General features: G+C 44.0%; 1 long non-coding RNA gene across 2 annotated transcripts in view; it reads left to right on the forward strand.

The window, feature by feature from the left end:
• Nucleotides 1–1,774: 1,774 nt before the first annotated feature.
• The window catches only part of LOC128106355 (uncharacterized), a 68,367-nt gene continuing 52,267 nt past the window's right edge, over nt 1,775–17,874 (forward strand). For both annotated transcript variants that reach the window (XR_008216671.1, XR_008216672.1), the window contains exons 1-6: nt 1,775–3,012; nt 6,116–6,250; nt 7,442–7,498; nt 7,653–7,798; nt 10,536–10,672; nt 11,011–11,104. This is a non-coding gene — a long non-coding RNA (uncharacterized LOC128106355). The remainder of the gene's footprint in view (nt 3,013–6,115; nt 6,251–7,441; nt 7,499–7,652; nt 7,799–10,535; nt 10,673–11,010; nt 11,105–17,874) is intronic.

The raw sequence follows: 17,874 nt of genomic DNA on the forward strand, positions 1-17,874 counted from the left end.
TTTTGTTCCAGTCTCCTGGGATCCTTTCTAGTTTTCTGGACTTTCCCCATAGTTTTTCCCACCTAGATAAACACACTTCATAGTTAAAGGCCAGTATCCACCTATGAGAGACAGACAGCAGACAATACTTGTATTTCTTAGCCTGGCCTACCTTGGTTAATATAATGTTTTTCAACCCCATCCACTTTCCTGTTCATTTCATTTTTTTAGGCAGAGTGAAATGTAGCAGGAATCTTAACAGTTCTTATTAATAAAATCAAACCTGAGGCCAGTTATTGGGTGAATACTGGAAGATCAGAGAGACAGAACAAGCCACAGCTACCTCACCTGGCCAACTTCTCAGCTGATCTTGGTTCCTCAGACTGGAAGCCTCTGTGTCCTCATATCCGAATGGTTCTCAGCTGAACTGTGCTGCTCAAAACCTAAAAGCTTAACCAGCCAAAAGCTTCTAGTTTCTGGTCTTCATGCCTTATATATCTTTCTGTTTTTGCCATCACTCCCTAGGATTAAAGGCGTGAGTCACCATGCTTGGCTGTATCCTTGAACACATGGATTTCTGCCTCTGGAATGCTAGGATTAAAGGCGTGTGCTACCACTGCCTAACTTAAGTATCTAGTGGCTTTTCTCTTCTCTGACCCCAGATAAGTTTATTAGGGTACACAGTATTTTTGGGAACACAATACCACCACAGTAAAATTCCATTGCACGTGTGTGTGTGTGTGTGTGTGTGTGTGTGTGTGTGTGTGTGTGTGTGTGTGTTTGCCAATATTTCCTTCAATTTTCGTATTTCGATAGTGTTCTTTCTCTCAAGATTGCTTATTATTGCTTTAAAAATGTTTACAATTGAATGTCAATTTACATTTATTTATTTTTGAAGTAGGCTTTCACTGGGCTGGCCTTGAATTCATCAAAATCCCCTGCCTCTGCTTCCTGCACACTGGGCTTAGAGGCGTACACCCTCACTCCAGGCTCATATCCACCTTCTCCTTGAATTACGAGGTTCTTCTTTTTCTTTCAACTGTGGAATTGTGTCTATGACCATTCAGGCCTCATCACTCATTTTCCAGCCTGTCTGCACCGCCTCGGTTTGCTTTTGGTGTTTGCTCTTTCTGCATTGTGATCAGAAAGGGCCCGGGCATCCCCTGCTGCATCACTTACCTGAGGTGACTTTTCTGTCCTGTATCCATGTTCTCAGTCTGTGCCTCAATGCCTTCCAAGGTCATGTCCTCAGTGAAATCACACTTAACATGGCAGTGTGGTTGTTCACGGGTGACCTTCACTCTACCCTAGTGAACTCGTGCCTAACATTACAATCTGTTGGTTCATGGGTGGCTTCAACTTACGGGACCTATCCAGCTTCTTTCTTTCTTTTCTGAGGAATGTATGTGTAACTAAAGTCCTTTAAAATCACACTTGATCTTAGTCAAGAGGCAGAGAAGATGTTCTTTCAAAATGCAAGATCCATTAAGAGGTGATGAGCAAACCAGAGACCTCAGTGGTGGCCGTTGTCTCTGCCACAGCATGCAGAGAACACAAAAGAAAACCTTCTCAGTGTATGATTCAATATGTGGAGGAAAATGTATTCTACAGCTTTTTTGAAGTTTAGCAAACAAAGCATATATATATATATATCTATATATATATATATATATATATATATATCTCAAATCTTATAGATGTATTAGAACTTTCTAAGTTTATGTATGAGTTGGCTCTGCTGTGTTGAGGCCTATGTGTGGCAAATCAGTCAGATCATTCTCAAACCCTCTTTGTCTTGTGGATAAAGATATGTGACTCATAAAGACACAGGCATGATATTCTACACCCGGAGCCTCAGAACACTCAGCTATGCTACCTCCTGACACACAGAAAGTTCTCATGTATTGCTTCTCATTCATAGCAGTTTTGAGAGTTACATCTTTTAAAAAACATCTTATTTTTATTTTAAATGAATGGCTGTATTGCCTGCATGTATGTCTTTGCACATGTATGCCTAGTGCCCATGGAAGTCCAAAACCAGGCATTGAATTCCCTGGAACTAGAATTACAGAAGGTTGTGAGCCATCATGTGGGTGCTGGGAACTGATCCCAAGTCCTCTGCAAGAACAATCAGTGATCTTAACTGCTGAGCTGTTTCTCCAGCCTCAAGAATTACATATTTTAACAATGGGAAATAACTTTTATTTTATTCTTGATTATGGATATTGACCTTGAATTGTACTAGCTCTGATTTAATATTACCTCTTAAAGTCTGTTAATATTACTAGTTAATATCTTGTTGATATACTAGTATGCATTTTTTTTGTAACTGCCAAGTTCTGCCTGGCTTCAGAGATTGACTTGCCCAGAGTGATAAGGGAATGAAATGACAGACATACATACAAAAAAAAGGCTGGAATTGGATGGGCTGTGCTGCCTCAGACAGAGGGCACCAAGAAACTAGGAAACCTAGAAACACTGTACATTTATTTTATACATTTCAATCAAGGAGGTTTGTGGTGTGCAGTCAATCACAGAAGTCGTAGCTGGTCTGCCTGGGAGGCCTCTGTAGGAAGCATCTCAGGTTGCAGTCATCTGGGAAGAGGAGGCTGCAGCTGCTAGACTTTGTACACACTGGGCAATCGTTGGCAAACACTTACACCTGAACCAAAGGAAGGCTTTGCCAATTCCTGAGCCTGATGCAGGGAAGGCTTTGCTGTACTCATGGTCCTGAGGCACTGGGGTCCTTGACATGGTCGTACTCATGTCAACAACACACTAACTTAGGACTTCATTTGCTTCTTACACATAGCTAGTTATATATTTTGAGATATGAGTATTTTAGTAGTTAATAGATTTTGTTATAAACACTATGCTGAGTGTTTTGTCTTAAAAATTGTATTTATAACATGGCATACTCAGTCTCTATGTCTGACTTTGATTGTGCTTCCTCCTTCCAGAAGCTTGCTAGTGCTCAGTTTTTGTCCACCCTTGCAGAGGTAAATGAAAACCTTTTGTGCAGTATATGAACACGTGAGCATGCACACCCAATTCTCTTTCTCCTTGTTTATTATTAACCTTTGACTCTGTAGATTGCTACTTTTGCTTCTAAGCACCTAATATTTTCTTCGTTCTTTTTAAATGATTACATACGACTCCATTTTACATGCAGGTGCAATTTATTTCACGGTCTGATTAATGCATCTTTAGATTCCTGACAATCCTTGAATTTAAAAACAGTTGCTTATATTCATTCCCAATATGGCTAACACATTCTAGTTCGAATTCTAGAACTGGAATTATAGCATAGAGGGCACTTGAGATTTCCAGTTTGGAGAATGTATTGTTTTCAAACCTTGAGTATTTAAGAAACTACACATTATGGAATTTAAAGGAAACAAGCAAGAGAAGAGGCAGGTTTCTCCCCTCCCTAATCCCTAACGTATAACTTGGTCTGCTCCAGAGTCCCTATGTTACTTTACCTGGTAGAAGAAAGCCACACAGACTTGGCATGTGTGAGGAGGTTAAGGTTGAGGTGTGGAGACCAGGAGATGGCCATGGGCTGCTTGTATGCATTCTTGCCGTCTTGTAAGTCCTTAACTAGAGAGCATTTCATAGCTGCATTTAGAGAGGTGTAAATGTGGGAGAGGTTCAGAGATATGTCATGCTTTGACTTTGAAAGATGAAGGGACCCCATGCCTTGGTGGACAGGTGGCCACTAGGTGTTGGATATGGATGGCAAAGTCCCCAGAAAGACGAACAGCCTTCCTGACTCCTTAACCTTAGTTTCCTGTCACCCTTGTCAGAGGTCAGAACTATAAGGGAACAAGCATCTTGTCTTAACCCCTAAATGCGTGGTCATGGAGACTAGGCTGTGCTCTGCTCACACTTCATACCGTGTCAAAGATTCTTCAGGCTGTGCCTTGCCCACGTGACTCATTTAATAAGCGACATTTGACTCCATTATGAGGGCAGATACAGAGACACCGCTGCCTGTCAATCACCACCCAGTAGGCACAGACAGGTCAAGAACTTACATCTGAAAGTACAGGAACCTCTTCTAAATTCATCAAAACATGTTAGGAACACGTGTGTGCATGGGTGTAGTAAAACCCCGCCAGAAAGACCAGGCCTTGGTGCCTAGTTTTTTCTTTTCCTACTCTATTGGCCATATTATTTAACATTTCAACCTAATTATAGCAATCTTATTAGGATTACAATCTGGCAGTTGTGTGATTCCTAGTTCTGGGTTTTGAGGATTGGTTTGATTATATGGTATTAATTTTCTAGCACACATAGCTATTTTAGTGAAAAGCTGGGGGATATTTCATTAGAATTAGGAAAATAAATTCCATATTAAATTTATAATTAGTGGGTTGGAGAGATGGATCAGAGGTTAAGAGAACGTTCTGCTTTTGCAGAGGGCCCAGGTTGGTTCCAAGCACCCACAGTTTGACTCATTACAGAATGAGAATGAGGACATGGCCACTCCTAGGTGTGGCTGATGAAAAGGTTTTTATTGTAGATATGAAAAGAGAACAGCCAGAGGCATCTGGAAGAGTCCAGACTGAACACCGCCAGCAGAATAGACTGGGCCATGAGAGGAGAGAGATGGACGAGAAGAGAGAGGGGGGGAAATGAGGGGACCAGGAGAGGGAGAAGAACCAAGAGAATGAGGATCAAGAGGAACCAAGAGAGCAGAGACGAACCAAGAAACCAAGAGAGGCTGTGGCCAAGATGGCTGGGTTAGACAGGAAAAAGGAGCTGGAGGAAGAAAAGTGGAGTTGGGGGGAGGGAGTTGGAGAGGTTTAGGGTAGGGGGCTGAGTGAGGAAAAGTGCTGAGAGGGGCCAGGACTCTACCAGGTACCCACAATGCTTAGAGAGCCTGCAACCAGCCAGTGTCTGCTTTGAGATGTTAATAGGCACCACAGCCATTTACCTGAGTTTCTTTGGGACCTAATTAATAGCCACTTGTCACTCCAGTTTCAGAGGATCTGACACCCTCTTCTGGCCTCTGTGGGCACTGCATGCATGGGGTGTATATACATGTGAACAAAACATTCATACACATAAAACAAATAGAAATCTAAAAAAATTATAATTAGTCTTCTATGTGTGTTTAATTAGTGAAACCTAATATTTTCTTTTTCTGACCTCACGCCTGTGTCACACCTGTAAAAGCATGTCCTTAGTGTTAGGAGAGAAAATATGTACAAATGCAGCTTCTACGTCAACTCAGATTTGGACCTTATCGATGTCCTACACACTATTGGTGACAAATGGCACAGCCATGATGAGTTAGCATCATGAGAGTGGGGAAAGGCAGACCGGTTCTCTGCGCATGGAGCCTGAGGTCAACACAGTTCAAAAGAAGCCCGCAGAGAGCTGTAAGCTAATTTAATATGGAAGATATTAGGAGCTGGAGCTACTGCCTGTCTAATATTTATTCCTGGGGGCCATGGCATTCTCTGCCGGAAGTTGAGTGGTGACGGCCTTGCTTGTGGTCTCCCTGTAATTAACGCTGAGACTCACTCCTTAACTTTCGTATCTGGGGATTCTGAATTCAAGTACGTGAGTAATGAGTGGAGATGACAGCACAGGGCTCAGGAGGCCTTAACTAAGGAGCTGAAGCCCCAGGCTGAAACAGTTTCACAACTGGGACCACCCTGAGGAAGCTCGGGAAGCCCATAGAGTCTCGAGGCTCCATTCATGGGCTGCTTAGAGACGGGGAGAGCAGTCTCATCCTTTATCTTTTTCCTTGTCTGCTGTTCAACCCTCTCAGTCAGATCACTTCAAATTCAGCACTTTCAATCCTGCAGCTCACCCCAGCTCCCAAGTCCTTATTTGAACTTCAATTTATCATTTAAAGTGGAAAGTTAATTTGAAATGATCTTAATTTCCATCTTAATAAGTTTTAAAATTGCAAGAGAAAGCCCAATGGTTGTGTTAGATCAGTAATAGTGATTTGCTGAGGGGAAACCTGAGAGCCAGGCACACCCAACCTAGTTCCACCCTTGCTGGTTTTGTCTAAGGAGAGCAGCATTGAAAAATGGAAGCCATACTACTGGTGTTATATTTAGGAAGTGGACTCCTGTGCCATGTGTTTAAGACTACTTCCTACTTTCTTTTCTACCAGGTTCAGTGTAGATGGATTTATGTTGAGATTTATGTTGAACCACTTGGACTTAAGTTTTGTGCATGGAGACGATATGGATCTATTTGCAGTGTTCCACATCCTGACATCCAGTTATGCCATCACCATTTGTTGAAGGTGCTTTCTTTTTTCCATTGTACAGTTTTGGGTTCTTTGTAAAAAATCAGGTGTTCATAGGTGCGTGGATTAATGTCAGGGTCTTCAGTTCGATTCCATTGGTCTACATGTCGGTTTTTATGCCAATACCAAACTGTGTTTTATTACTATAGCTCTATAGTAGAGCTTGAAGTCAGGGATGGTGATGCCTCCAGAAGTTGCTTTATTGTACAGGATTGTTTTAGCTATCCTGAGTTTTTTGTTTTTCCATATGAAGTTGAGTACTTTTCTTTCCAGGTCTGTGAAGAATTGTGTTGGGATTTTGATGGGGACTGCATTGAACATGAAGGAATGGGATGGTCAAGCTAGGGGAGGGATGGAGTGGGAGAGCAATGAAAGAGATATCTTGGTAGAGGGAGACATTATGGGGTGAGGGAGAAACCTGGTGCTAGGGAAATTCCCAGGAATCTACAAGGATGACCCCAGATTAGACTACTAGCAATAGTGGTAAGGGTATTTGAACTGGCCTACCCTGGTAAGCAGATTGGTAAATACCTTAACTGTCATCATAGAGCCTTCATCCAGTATTTGATGGAAGCAAATGCAGAAATCCACAAGCAAGCACCAGGCCAAGTTCCAGGAATCCAGTCGAAGAGAAGGAAGAGGAATTATATGAGCAAGGGAGAGAGAGGGAAGAGGGATTATATGAGCAAGGGAGGGTCAAGATCATAATGGGGAAATCCACAGAGACTACTGATCCAAGACAATAGGAACTCACGAACATTAGACTGACAGCTGTGGAACCTGCATGGGACCGGAATAGAATCTCTGCATACAGGAGAGAGATGTGTAGCTGGGTCTGTTTGAGGGGTCCCCTGCAGTGTGATCAGGATCTATTGCCAGTGCATGAGCTGGCTTTCTGAATCCCATTACCTATGGTCAGACACTTTACTCACTCCTGATGGAGCAGGGAGGGGCTTGGTCCTGCCTCAATTGAAGGTACCAGGCTTAGCTGTCACCACCCCCATGGGAGAATTTACCCTTTTGGAGAAAGGGATAAAGGGTGGGCCAGGAGGGGAAGGCAGGGGCAGGGGGAGCAGAAGGAGGGATGAGAGGGGGATCAGTGGTTGGTATGTAAAATGAATAAGAAAAATTAAAAAAAAAGAAAAGTGGAAGCCATAACACTGTCACTACTTGGGTCCCTTGACACAGATGTGTGCTGCATCAAATGACCAAACGAAAGAGTTCTTCCGACACCCAAGGAATACAGTAAGACAATTCCAACCCTGTTCTTATCACAGTTTTAAAAACCATGTCTTCTGAAATGCATGCCGACAAGCTTGTGTCGCGGTGGCGAGCGTCCTGCTGTGGCGGCGCTTGCCGGGTGTGCAGCCCTGACTTCTTGTCTGGCTTTTCTTCTCAGCAGTGGAGATGGGGCAGCAAAGACTGGACAGATATCCCAGCGGGAAGCCGAGAAACACAGAGGTTTATCAGCTGCCACTGCACATCACAGAAGGGGCTTAAGCCCAAACTGACATTTACTGGCTCATATAAAGGGAGCATTTTGGGGTAGGTATGTCTCCCTCCCCCCTGTGACATAAATGCTTTCCCATAAGGTCACTGCAAGCCCTCAGTAAAGTAGTCTCTGTTTCCTCCATAGCTCAAACTGCAAGTTCATCTCATCATCTTGACTTGGTCTAACTTGTTTTGGGAATGCCCGTTTTAGCCTAGAACTTCAGTGTATAGATGCACGCTGGGATGCTTTGGGTGAGAGCTCTGAATCCTGTTAACTTCAGGTGCAGTGGGGTCAGGGTGCTCAGGACACAACTCAACCCCCTCCCTATGCCCTCAGTGGCTCTATTCTGCTATCCTAACAGCAGAATTCAGATTCTTTTTTTTTTTTAACCATATTCTATGAAAAGACTGGAAATTGGTGTCCTGAATAAAATTTGTCACTGGAAATATACAATGTTTTCAGTAGCCACCTTTGAGTTTGGATGGGGTCAGTCATGAACTCCGTGACTGCAGAGCGGTGGCAGGGTGCGGTTCCTTTGGGACATCGTTAGGAGGTTTTCAGCAGAACAAGGAAACTTAGAATAAATGGCTGCTGTGTGCAGGGCAGAGGCCTCCTTGTGCCCTGAAAAAAAAATCATGTCATCATAGGAGTCAATTGCTTCTTCACCCACGTTGACAACGTATTTGTAAGAAAACCACCTTCTCCTTGAAGTTTACACTCACATCAGGTGATATACTCCATTAAAAAAACAGTCATGAACTTTATTCTCATAAACAAGCAATGTGCTCCAGTTAAAAATAATATGAGAAAGAGGGGAAGACAAAGGGGTCGAGATGGGATTCCTCAACAGCAGGCCGGCCCACATGTAGCCCCTCTGACACCGGAACTGATTCCTGTGTCACCTCCATTTATAGAGCTGGGACTGACTGTTAGGGGTCTGGGGGATCACATAGAAACTTGTTTCTTTGGATAAGTGAAGGGAAGATTGAGCCTGAAAAGGCCATTCCATTTGGTGAGGGGAACTGTCACTGATAATGGTCCAACTGAGTGAAGGTGAGAATGAATGGTAAACACACCTGGGAGGACCCAGGATGGTTCAGCAAATGGGCCATAAAGCTGGGTTAATGGGACGGTAAAGCTGCCTCTGGGGTGCCTTGCCCTTTGCCTAAGCCTTTGCTTGGCGACAGGGTCTACTAAGGAAAGCAGGCTGTGTGCTTTTATTAGTCTGCGGACTTCGGCTTATACCATTTCTTTATATTGACATTGACCTACAACGTTCTCATGGAGCCTTTCCCTTTTTATAAACATTTTCTCTGACTAAAATCAGACACCTTGTCTTTCCACCCTGGTGATTGCCTCTGACAGGCGTCCACCCACATCTTCTGAAGGCTGTGCAGAACTGAGCTTCTGTAGTGGGGCCTGCAGAGGGTAAGCTACTTCCCTCCCTGACCAGAAAGCCTACAACTGCCACAGATTCGTCTCGCTGCAGATGCATCCCATAAGCACCATGATGGTAGTCATTATCAATATGGCGAGCCCTGGGTGGGGGGTGTTGTCAAATAAGCCTAGACATCTGATATTTATCCATATTGTGTCTGAAAACAGTGAAATTTGTGCACATCTTTAAGATTTCTGCAAGTTTTGTAGCTTTGGATTTTTCTAGAAGACCCTGGGACCACACTGGTTCCTAACCTGTGACAGGCTTCCGAGAGTACCCATCTCACTGTGGTGACCTCCCCACGCCTTGCTCCTTAGAGGGTGTGTGTGGTGCATGTTGAGTTATGGCTGTTGCTGGGTGGGGACTGTTTCTAGTCTAACCCTCCATTAGCAACGCCATTCTAACTGCTTATGCTGCACACCCAGGTTCCTTGTGGTTGTGCAGATTGGGCCTACGGAAGCCTTTAGGACTAAGATGAGAAAATAGTCTCTGCTGGGGCCTGGGTAGATGGCTCAGGGAGAAGAGTATTGGCCTTCAGACACCAGGACCAGCGTTCAAAATTCAGAGGCCATGTAAAAAATCTAAGTATTGTGATGTATACCTTAAACACAGAGACAGGGGTCAGGCAGTCCTCCTGAGTTGGTGAGTTCTGGGTTCTAGAATACACCTTCTCTCAAAAAACAAGGTTAGAAAGCAACTGAGGAAGCTATTCCACATCAGCCTCGGTATCCACATGTACTCACACACATGTGTTCACACACATGTGCACACACACGAGTTGACTAAGGGCCTGGAGAGAGGGTGAAAATGTTTGCTGCTCTTCCAGAGGGCTCGCATTTGGTTCACAACACCCTGCAATCCCAGCTCCAGGAGGGCTGATGCTCTTTTCTAGTCTCCCCAGGCCCCTCACACACACAGCAGACACACACACACACACACACACACACACACACACACACACACACACACACACACACACACACAAAAATCAAATCTAAAAACATTTAAAATTAATTTTTAAAAAAAGAGAAAAATGTCCCTTCTGAGAAATTACCTTTCAGCTACTACCCACCAAGGAACAGAGTGCAGTATTTGGTAGCAGGGGCAGTCTCTGCCCCACCTCAGTGTGACATGGAACTCTGAAGCCCTGGTCCTCGTGGTGTGTGTACTTGACTGCTAAACTGAAGACAGCTGTGAAGATAGGACCTTTGTCTGGCTGAGGTGAAGCCTCCTCTTCTAATGTTCTTTTCGTACAGAGTTTTAGGAACAGCAGGGGGGAAATACTCAGGTCTTTAACTGTCTGGTGCTTTTAACTGACATCAACACCACCTCTCAATACATCTCACCCTCAGAGTGTTCCAGAGTTGAGAAGCAGCGATGGTCTAGCCCACCTGTGCGACTGACCCATATGTGGAGAGGGTGCCTTTCTTCTTCAGTGCCCTGGAAGCCCTCCTGGATTCCAGCTAGTTGCTGTGGGCTGCAGATTCAGGTTAATTACTTTCATAAGTGAAACTAGAGTTATAAGTCTTGAAAACTGAAAATGCCTCTGGAAGGAGGTTTACGTTTTCTAGAAGCCTCACGATGATTTTCTTAGCCCACTCCTGTGGCCACCTCGATGGAGGCCCGAGCAGAGCACCTGAGAGCGGTCAGCTCCTGGGACCCTCATCACCATCGTGGGAGGTCCTGGGCTTTCCTCCATCTTTAGAAGTCGAGGCTCAGAGTTGTATGTGGGAGACTTGCAGGAAGCATGGCACCCCACAGTCTAAATCACAGTGATTTGGGTCCCTTTGCCGATGTTTATCACATTATTTTTACCTTCGTTCTCAGCCTATGAAGAAGCTTGCATCAGCTCATCATCTACGAAGGCATCTCTGGACGGTCCTGGACCCCCGCACTTCTCTGCATTCATTATTCCTTGTCAGTGAGTACAGCTCCAGCACAGTATAAACATCTTCATTATTTTTGCACCTTTCTTTTTATTTACATCATTAATAAGGTGTTGTTTTTGTTTCTTAGCTTATCATTCTCTGTGAGTATCATACAATTTACTTGTAATTAACGCAATTATCTGAACATCGTGGGTTAAATTCTGCTGTGTCCCTCGCACGGATGCTGTCTCTTCCCAGCTCTTAGATCTGTCAGTTCCCTCTGCACTTGTGTTAATCATCACCATTTCAGTTTTTAAAAATCCTTAAATTGGAATTTAATCTTTCCTAGTCTTAATAGCTCCTCTAAAATATGTGGCATTTAAATTATTAAATCCAAAATTATTCAATCCATTTTTCTTAAAGATGACTTGTGGAAGGTTCTAGATGGCCCCTTCTCGTCTCTTCCCAATGCTGAGGTGGAACCCTTGACTGTAGATTCTGCTCTTTTATCACCTGTGCTTTTCATTGCTGCAAACAGAAAACCCAAGATCCTAGCAACTGGCTGAACCTCAACACTTGTTTTTCTCACGTTCTAGGCCAGGTAGGGTCCTCAGTAAACAGGAACCACCTCTGAAATCTCCCCAAATTACGAGAATAAATCCATTACTTTGTGGATCAAAAAGTTCAAAATCTCGTATTTGATTCTCTGCAGTAGGAGTTCATCATCCCAGCTGTTGTTTTTGTTTGAGTAAAATCTGAACTATATTAAAAACTACCTACTGCTGTGTGGCCAGTTTGCTTTTTTCCCATCTTGAAAGGTCCTAGTGGGGACTGTGGCAGATGCGTTGCTGGGACTCCTGGGGGTCCAGCTGCTTCCTGAGACACTCAGCTTGGGGGCCAGCGCCTCTGGGTTATGCACTTTTGAAATGGTCCTGCTGAAGTGCATGTTTTGACTTTGGGGTTTCCAGATGTTGCAAAGCAGATCCCATGTGCTCACAGTTGTGGGATCCAGCATTCTTCTTAAAGTGAGGCCCAGAGCAGTCACAAGTTTTGAGAGGCTTGCTTTGAGTGGACAGGGCAACTCAGCATTGGATTGCATTTCACCCTATTGTTTGAATATTATATGTTTAATTTAGTCATTGTCTACTCTTTGTTTTTATAAGAGACATTTTAACATCCTGAGCCATTTTTAATTTCATATGTAACTATACCCTGTGACTATTAAAATGAGGAAACATAAAAGCACATAAATGGATTGTGTGTGGACTTCTGGCAGGTGGCCATCCTAATGCTAGCACATTGTAGTGGTTTTAAATCTCAGATTCAGAGCATCATACAACATGAATATATTGGGTAGAGCTTTCGAAGCCATGTCTGTGGGCTTTGTCGCTTTTCCGATGAGGAATCTAAGCCTGAGAGTGTAAGTGGGTGACAGCCCAGTGATTTCCAGAATCCAAGTTTTATTTCTGATACAATGTCCAGAAGCATATACCATCTTTTTGCATGTGTGTGGTGTAGATGTGTGTGTGTGTATGTGTGTGTGTGTGTGTGTGTGTGTGTGTGTGTGTGTGTGTGTGTGTGTAAGCATGTGGAGATCAGAGGTTGAAGTCAGGTGTCTTTCTCTACTGCTCCTCTTACTCATTGAGGCAGAGCCCTCAAGTGTCTATGCTGGACCTAGGATCAGAACTTCCATCCTCACGCCTATGTAACAAGTACTTTATGTGCTCGGCTATCTCCTCAGCCCACCTGATGATTTTGTGTATCATTGTAACTATGTTGACAGGAGTGAAGTTATTCTAAAGAGAGACATGCTTGCCTCTCCCTTGGGCTTTCAGTTTATTAAGACAGTGGTCTCCAAGGGGTTGGAATTTCAGGTGTCTCATGTAGAGACAGAAGAGAAAAGATTGGGTTACTGGTGCTGGTCAGAGGAAGACCTCGTTCCAGGAAGAGATTTCACCCAGTGTTGACAGTTTGTCAGAGCACCCTGCAGGGGAATCACGCCCAGACAATAATGATGGTGGGGCCAGACCCTGACCAGGACTGCTAAGCTAGGCACACCTCTTACTCTCTATTTAAGCCTAAGTCTCATGTTAGGGTCGCTAAGATGGCCTTGTGGGAGTCAGTGAACCTCCTGATTCCTCTTCTCAGGAATCAGGCCACATTGAATAAAGCTTTTCCTTCTTCCTTTATTACGTTACTGTCCAACTGGCCTACTGAAGACAGGTGTCTGAACCTGGTTCTTTAGGGCTGGAGGGTCCAGCTCTGATTCTAACAACTACAGTGCACAGTGGTTTGATATTGAACTTTAATCATACAACAGCAATGTTGAGCTAAATGCAAAATTTTCGTCTTTGCAGAAGTGACTCTTGATGCCGGAGAATCTGGTGTTGGTGAGAAGTCACTGGTCAGACACTGTGACAGGCGCTAGAGAGCTAAAAGTAAGAAATATGTGTTCATGAGTCTGCAGTGAGCATCAACAATAAAAGTAAGTGGGAAATTCCAGGTATTGTAAATACACATGTGACTTCCCAGCTTCTGGCAGAGCTGCTGAACCTGGGCTGAACTTCCTCTCCACAGAGCAGCCGGGGCCATATCTCTCCCCAGGGTGCAAATGTGTTTTATTCCCCATTGTGGAAAGATCAGTGAATATGTCTGAGGCAGGTGAGCCAGACTATAGGAATGCCGTTGACCGGGACAAGAATTTGTGTCTCTGTCTATACTCAGGTAACAGAGTCATGGAGATGTTCATAGGATCCATGGTGTCTTTTGGTAAGGAATGGGCCTGGCTTAGGGAAGCTTTGACAGGAGGCTGCCCCCAAGCAAATGGGAGCAGCTGGTTGCTCATTCTAGGTAGGGTTGTCCAATGCTAGCCTCTCTGGGCCACACAGGATGAAGAAGAAATGTCTTCGGCCATAAGTGAAATCCAGGATTTTCTAGTCTGTGGCCTGTGGGTTGTGAAAGCATACATATGTTTACTTCGTGTGACACTGTGACTTGATACTGCCATCAACAGAGTCCATATTCGAGGGCCTTATAATTGAGCTAAAAAACAATCATGGAGCTTGGGAAATGGTTTAGTCCATAAAGTGCTTGCCACACAGGCATGAAAGATTGGAGTTCTATCTCTGGCACCCTCACTGAAAAAAATGTGTGTAATGGAGGACTCCTATAATCCTAGTGCTGGGAAGATGGAGGACTCCCATAATCCCAGTTCTGGGAAGATGGAGGACTCCCATAATCCCAGTGCTTGGAAAATGGAGGACTCCCATAATACCAGTGCTGAGAAGATGGAGATAGAAGGACCCCTAGGCCCCACTGGTGAGCTAGACTTGCTGAATTGTAAGCTTCTGTTTCAGTGAGATACCCTGTCTCAAAAAAGTGAGGCAGAGAGCAATTGAGGAAGGTATCACTGACATCTGGCCTTCACATGGATGTTCACATGCACAAACATGTATACACATAACACACACACACACACACACACACACACACACACACACACACACACACACATATATTTGATTTTCGAGACAGGGTTTCTTTGTGTAGCTTTGGAGCCTGTCCTGGAACTCACTCTGTAGACCAGGCTAGCCTCAAATTCACAGAGATCCGCCTGGCTCTGCCTCTTGAGTGTTGGGATTAAAGGCGTGCACCACGACTGCCCGGCCTCTCAAAATAGTTTAAGTAAGTTTATGAGTTCGTGTTGTATGCATGCATAGCTGGGCCATATGTGGCCTATAAGCTGCAGGTTGAGTATCCTTTAAGGGAATTTCCCTGGAGACAGAAATGGGCAGATTTGAGAGATACTCAAGCACTGTATTAAAAAGACAAGGATAGAGGAATATCACAATTGTCATAGATAGTAAATGGGTCTGCAGGTCTTCCAGGGAGAAGGACCTTTCTTTGCTCTATTAAATGTAAACCAGCCTTGTGACCAGCTGTAGTCAAAGGGACAGCAACAGATTAAGGCTTCAGGGGTGTCTGCATGCTGGAGAATCTTCTAATGAGCTGACATCACAGATGAACCACCAGCTAGCCTGTGAGAAGTGGAGGCTTATGGAGGTAAAACACTTCCCTGCCCTCCTCCCACCCCCTCTTCAACTTATCTGTGCCCTTGGATCTAGTCCTTTTCATGTATTCTTAGTTGATGTTTAATAAATCAAAGACGAACATCAATGATTATAAATGTGGAAAATACTTTCAAAATACGAGCAACATCTATGCCAAACCTTTAGATGAGGATTTCATTGTTGGAAAACTTTGGCATGCGTATCCTTGAGGTCCAAGACCTGCTCCTCTTAATTGAAACAGCTGCTTATAAATTTCTGCACTGTAATAAAACTTCTTGTCACAATAGAAACACCTGCAGACAAAATTGTGTTTCCTGTAATTCAGTGCATGAAAACGCTTTGGGTTTGTATTTGCTGTGGAGTCAATTTTGGACCTAGGCACAGCAAAGAGAGAGAGAGAGCACTGTCTTCTTATCCAGACTCCATGCAGAGAGGAAATTGATAGAGCAGCTGCAGAATCTCTTAGACTATCAAGTGGTTTATAGTAATATGACACAGAGTTAAGCAAGAGACAATATCAGACACAGAAGTGAGAGTTGATCTTAAAAGATGTGGTGATGGCCTTTCTGGGAAGGACAACTGTCTTCATGGCACATGATGCTAAGACCTCATCAGATCTCTACTTCTTTTGTGGCACACTATTTCCTGGCCATTTAAAGGGTGAGTTTAGAAAGAGAACCAGGCCTCAGATTTGCTCAACTTCACAAATATCCTATAACCTTGAGTTAGACCTGTAGATATCCTGTTAAAATCTATCTTATGAATCTATCATAGATATTCTTTATGGGGAAAAATGCCAGTAAGAATTATTTAGTCATGCTGGTGTTGCTCAAAAATGAAAGATACACTCAGTGTTATTAGCTCCCAGCTGCGGAGCCCTTGGGTGAGGGCTGTGTGTGTCTATAGTCTGTGCTTCTGCTAAGAGGCTGAGAGATGGAGCTTTTGAATGAGAACGGGTGAATTCACGTCTCTGCTCTGTACACGTTTTCTGTATGAAACAGTTTTCCTCTTCAGAACACTCTTTCAAAGGTAGGTGGTATCTGATGACAGTTTCTTCAATGAAAATGTTGCTTCATCCAGTATTCCTTATAAAATACTTAATTCAGCTTGCTGTGGGTGTGGCTCAGTGTAGAGTGCTAGCCTAATGTATTAGTCAGGATTCTCTAAAGGAACAGAGTGATAGGCTACACACACACACACACACACATACACACACACACACACACACACACACACAGAGACAGGGAGAGACAGAGACACAGAGACACAGAGAGAGACGGAGAGACAGAGAGACAGAGAGAGAGAGAGAGAGAGAGAGAGAGCGCTATACACAGGATTTATTTCATTTACTTCCATGGTGTAGTTCAGTAATATCTGTGTCACACTGGAGGTTGTGAGAATCCAGGAGTGTCTCAGAATACAAGTCTCAGAGGTACCAATCTGACACTGAAGGCCTGGAGGATTCTGGGAGAGCAAACCCGAAGAAGCTGGTTCTAATATCAGCAGAGGAATACACCAGCCATAGGTAGATGGACTTGCCAGCAAGATCAAGGGCAAGCAGGCAAAAAGCAAACATTTCCTTTTGTCTGGGCTGCCACCAGAAAGGGCCACCCACATTCAGGGTGGGCTATCTTGCTTCAGATAACCTGATCAAGAAATTCTCTCACAGGACTCCTGGAGACTTCTGTTCTAGCTGATTCTAGATCCAGTCAAGTCAACAACAAGATTACCCATTATACCCAGCAAGCCCAAGGCCCTCGTTTCCATCCCAGAGCTACAAAGACCTAAAACCACAAAACAATTTTGTTAGAATTATCAGGGATTCTTCATTTGAAACCAAAGGAATGTTTTATTTACAAAATAAATGGTCTGTTCTGACTAGAGGGCTCAAGCTCTAGGCATGACACGTTGGTACTTCCTCCCTCCCCTTCCCATGATGGCACTGCCCTCACCACCATTAAGTAGGAGATGGTAATGAAAAGCTTATGGAGCGGAAAGTTAATAAGTGATAATGATAGTTATCATCGACCAAGTAAATAGAGAACACACACATGCATATCATAAAACACACCACTTGTATAATGAGGTATAAGATTCTAAACACTGAGCTCAAGTTTTCTCTGCAGTTAATATTAAAGTTTACTGTCTGGTCATGTATTCTATCTCAGTTGAAAATGCAATGAACACAGTATGACATGGTCACAGGAGGCACAAACTGTAGAGGAGTGTTTGAACTTGGGTGCAAGAGACAGCAGAGAGCAGGGCAAGCCACACTGATAGCCAGTCATTTTATACTGGAATATACCCTCGTGGTGACATTTGAGCAGATTTATACATGGGGAGGTGCATGCCTTAATTAATTAATTTCATGTGTTTGTGCATGTGTGTGTGTGTGTGTGTGTGTGTGTGTGTGTGTGTGTGTACACTCGGGTGCGTGTGTATGCATTCGTGTGCATATCCATGGATATGAGTGTAGTGTGCTCACATGCCACAGCACTTTGGTGGAGGTTGGATGACAAGCTTGGGGATAGGTTCTTGATTTCATGGTTTCCGAGTCTGGGTCTTTCTTGTTGTTCCCCTCTGGTGGGTCTGTAAGACTCTCCTGTCTCTCCCTCGCATCTCATTAGAGGAGTTCTGGGATGACAGATGCACGAGCCATTCTGTGTCCAGCTTTATGTGAGTCCTGGGGACTGAACCTGGGTTCTCATGCTTGTATGGCAACTACTTTAACCATGGAGCCATCTTCCCAGCTC

This window comes from Peromyscus californicus, unplaced genomic scaffold (assembly GCF_007827085.1).
Source record: "Peromyscus californicus insignis strain IS unplaced genomic scaffold, ASM782708v3 Scaffold_9__1_contigs__length_137607984, whole genome shotgun sequence".
Lineage (NCBI taxonomy): Eukaryota > Metazoa > Chordata > Mammalia > Rodentia > Cricetidae > Peromyscus > Peromyscus californicus.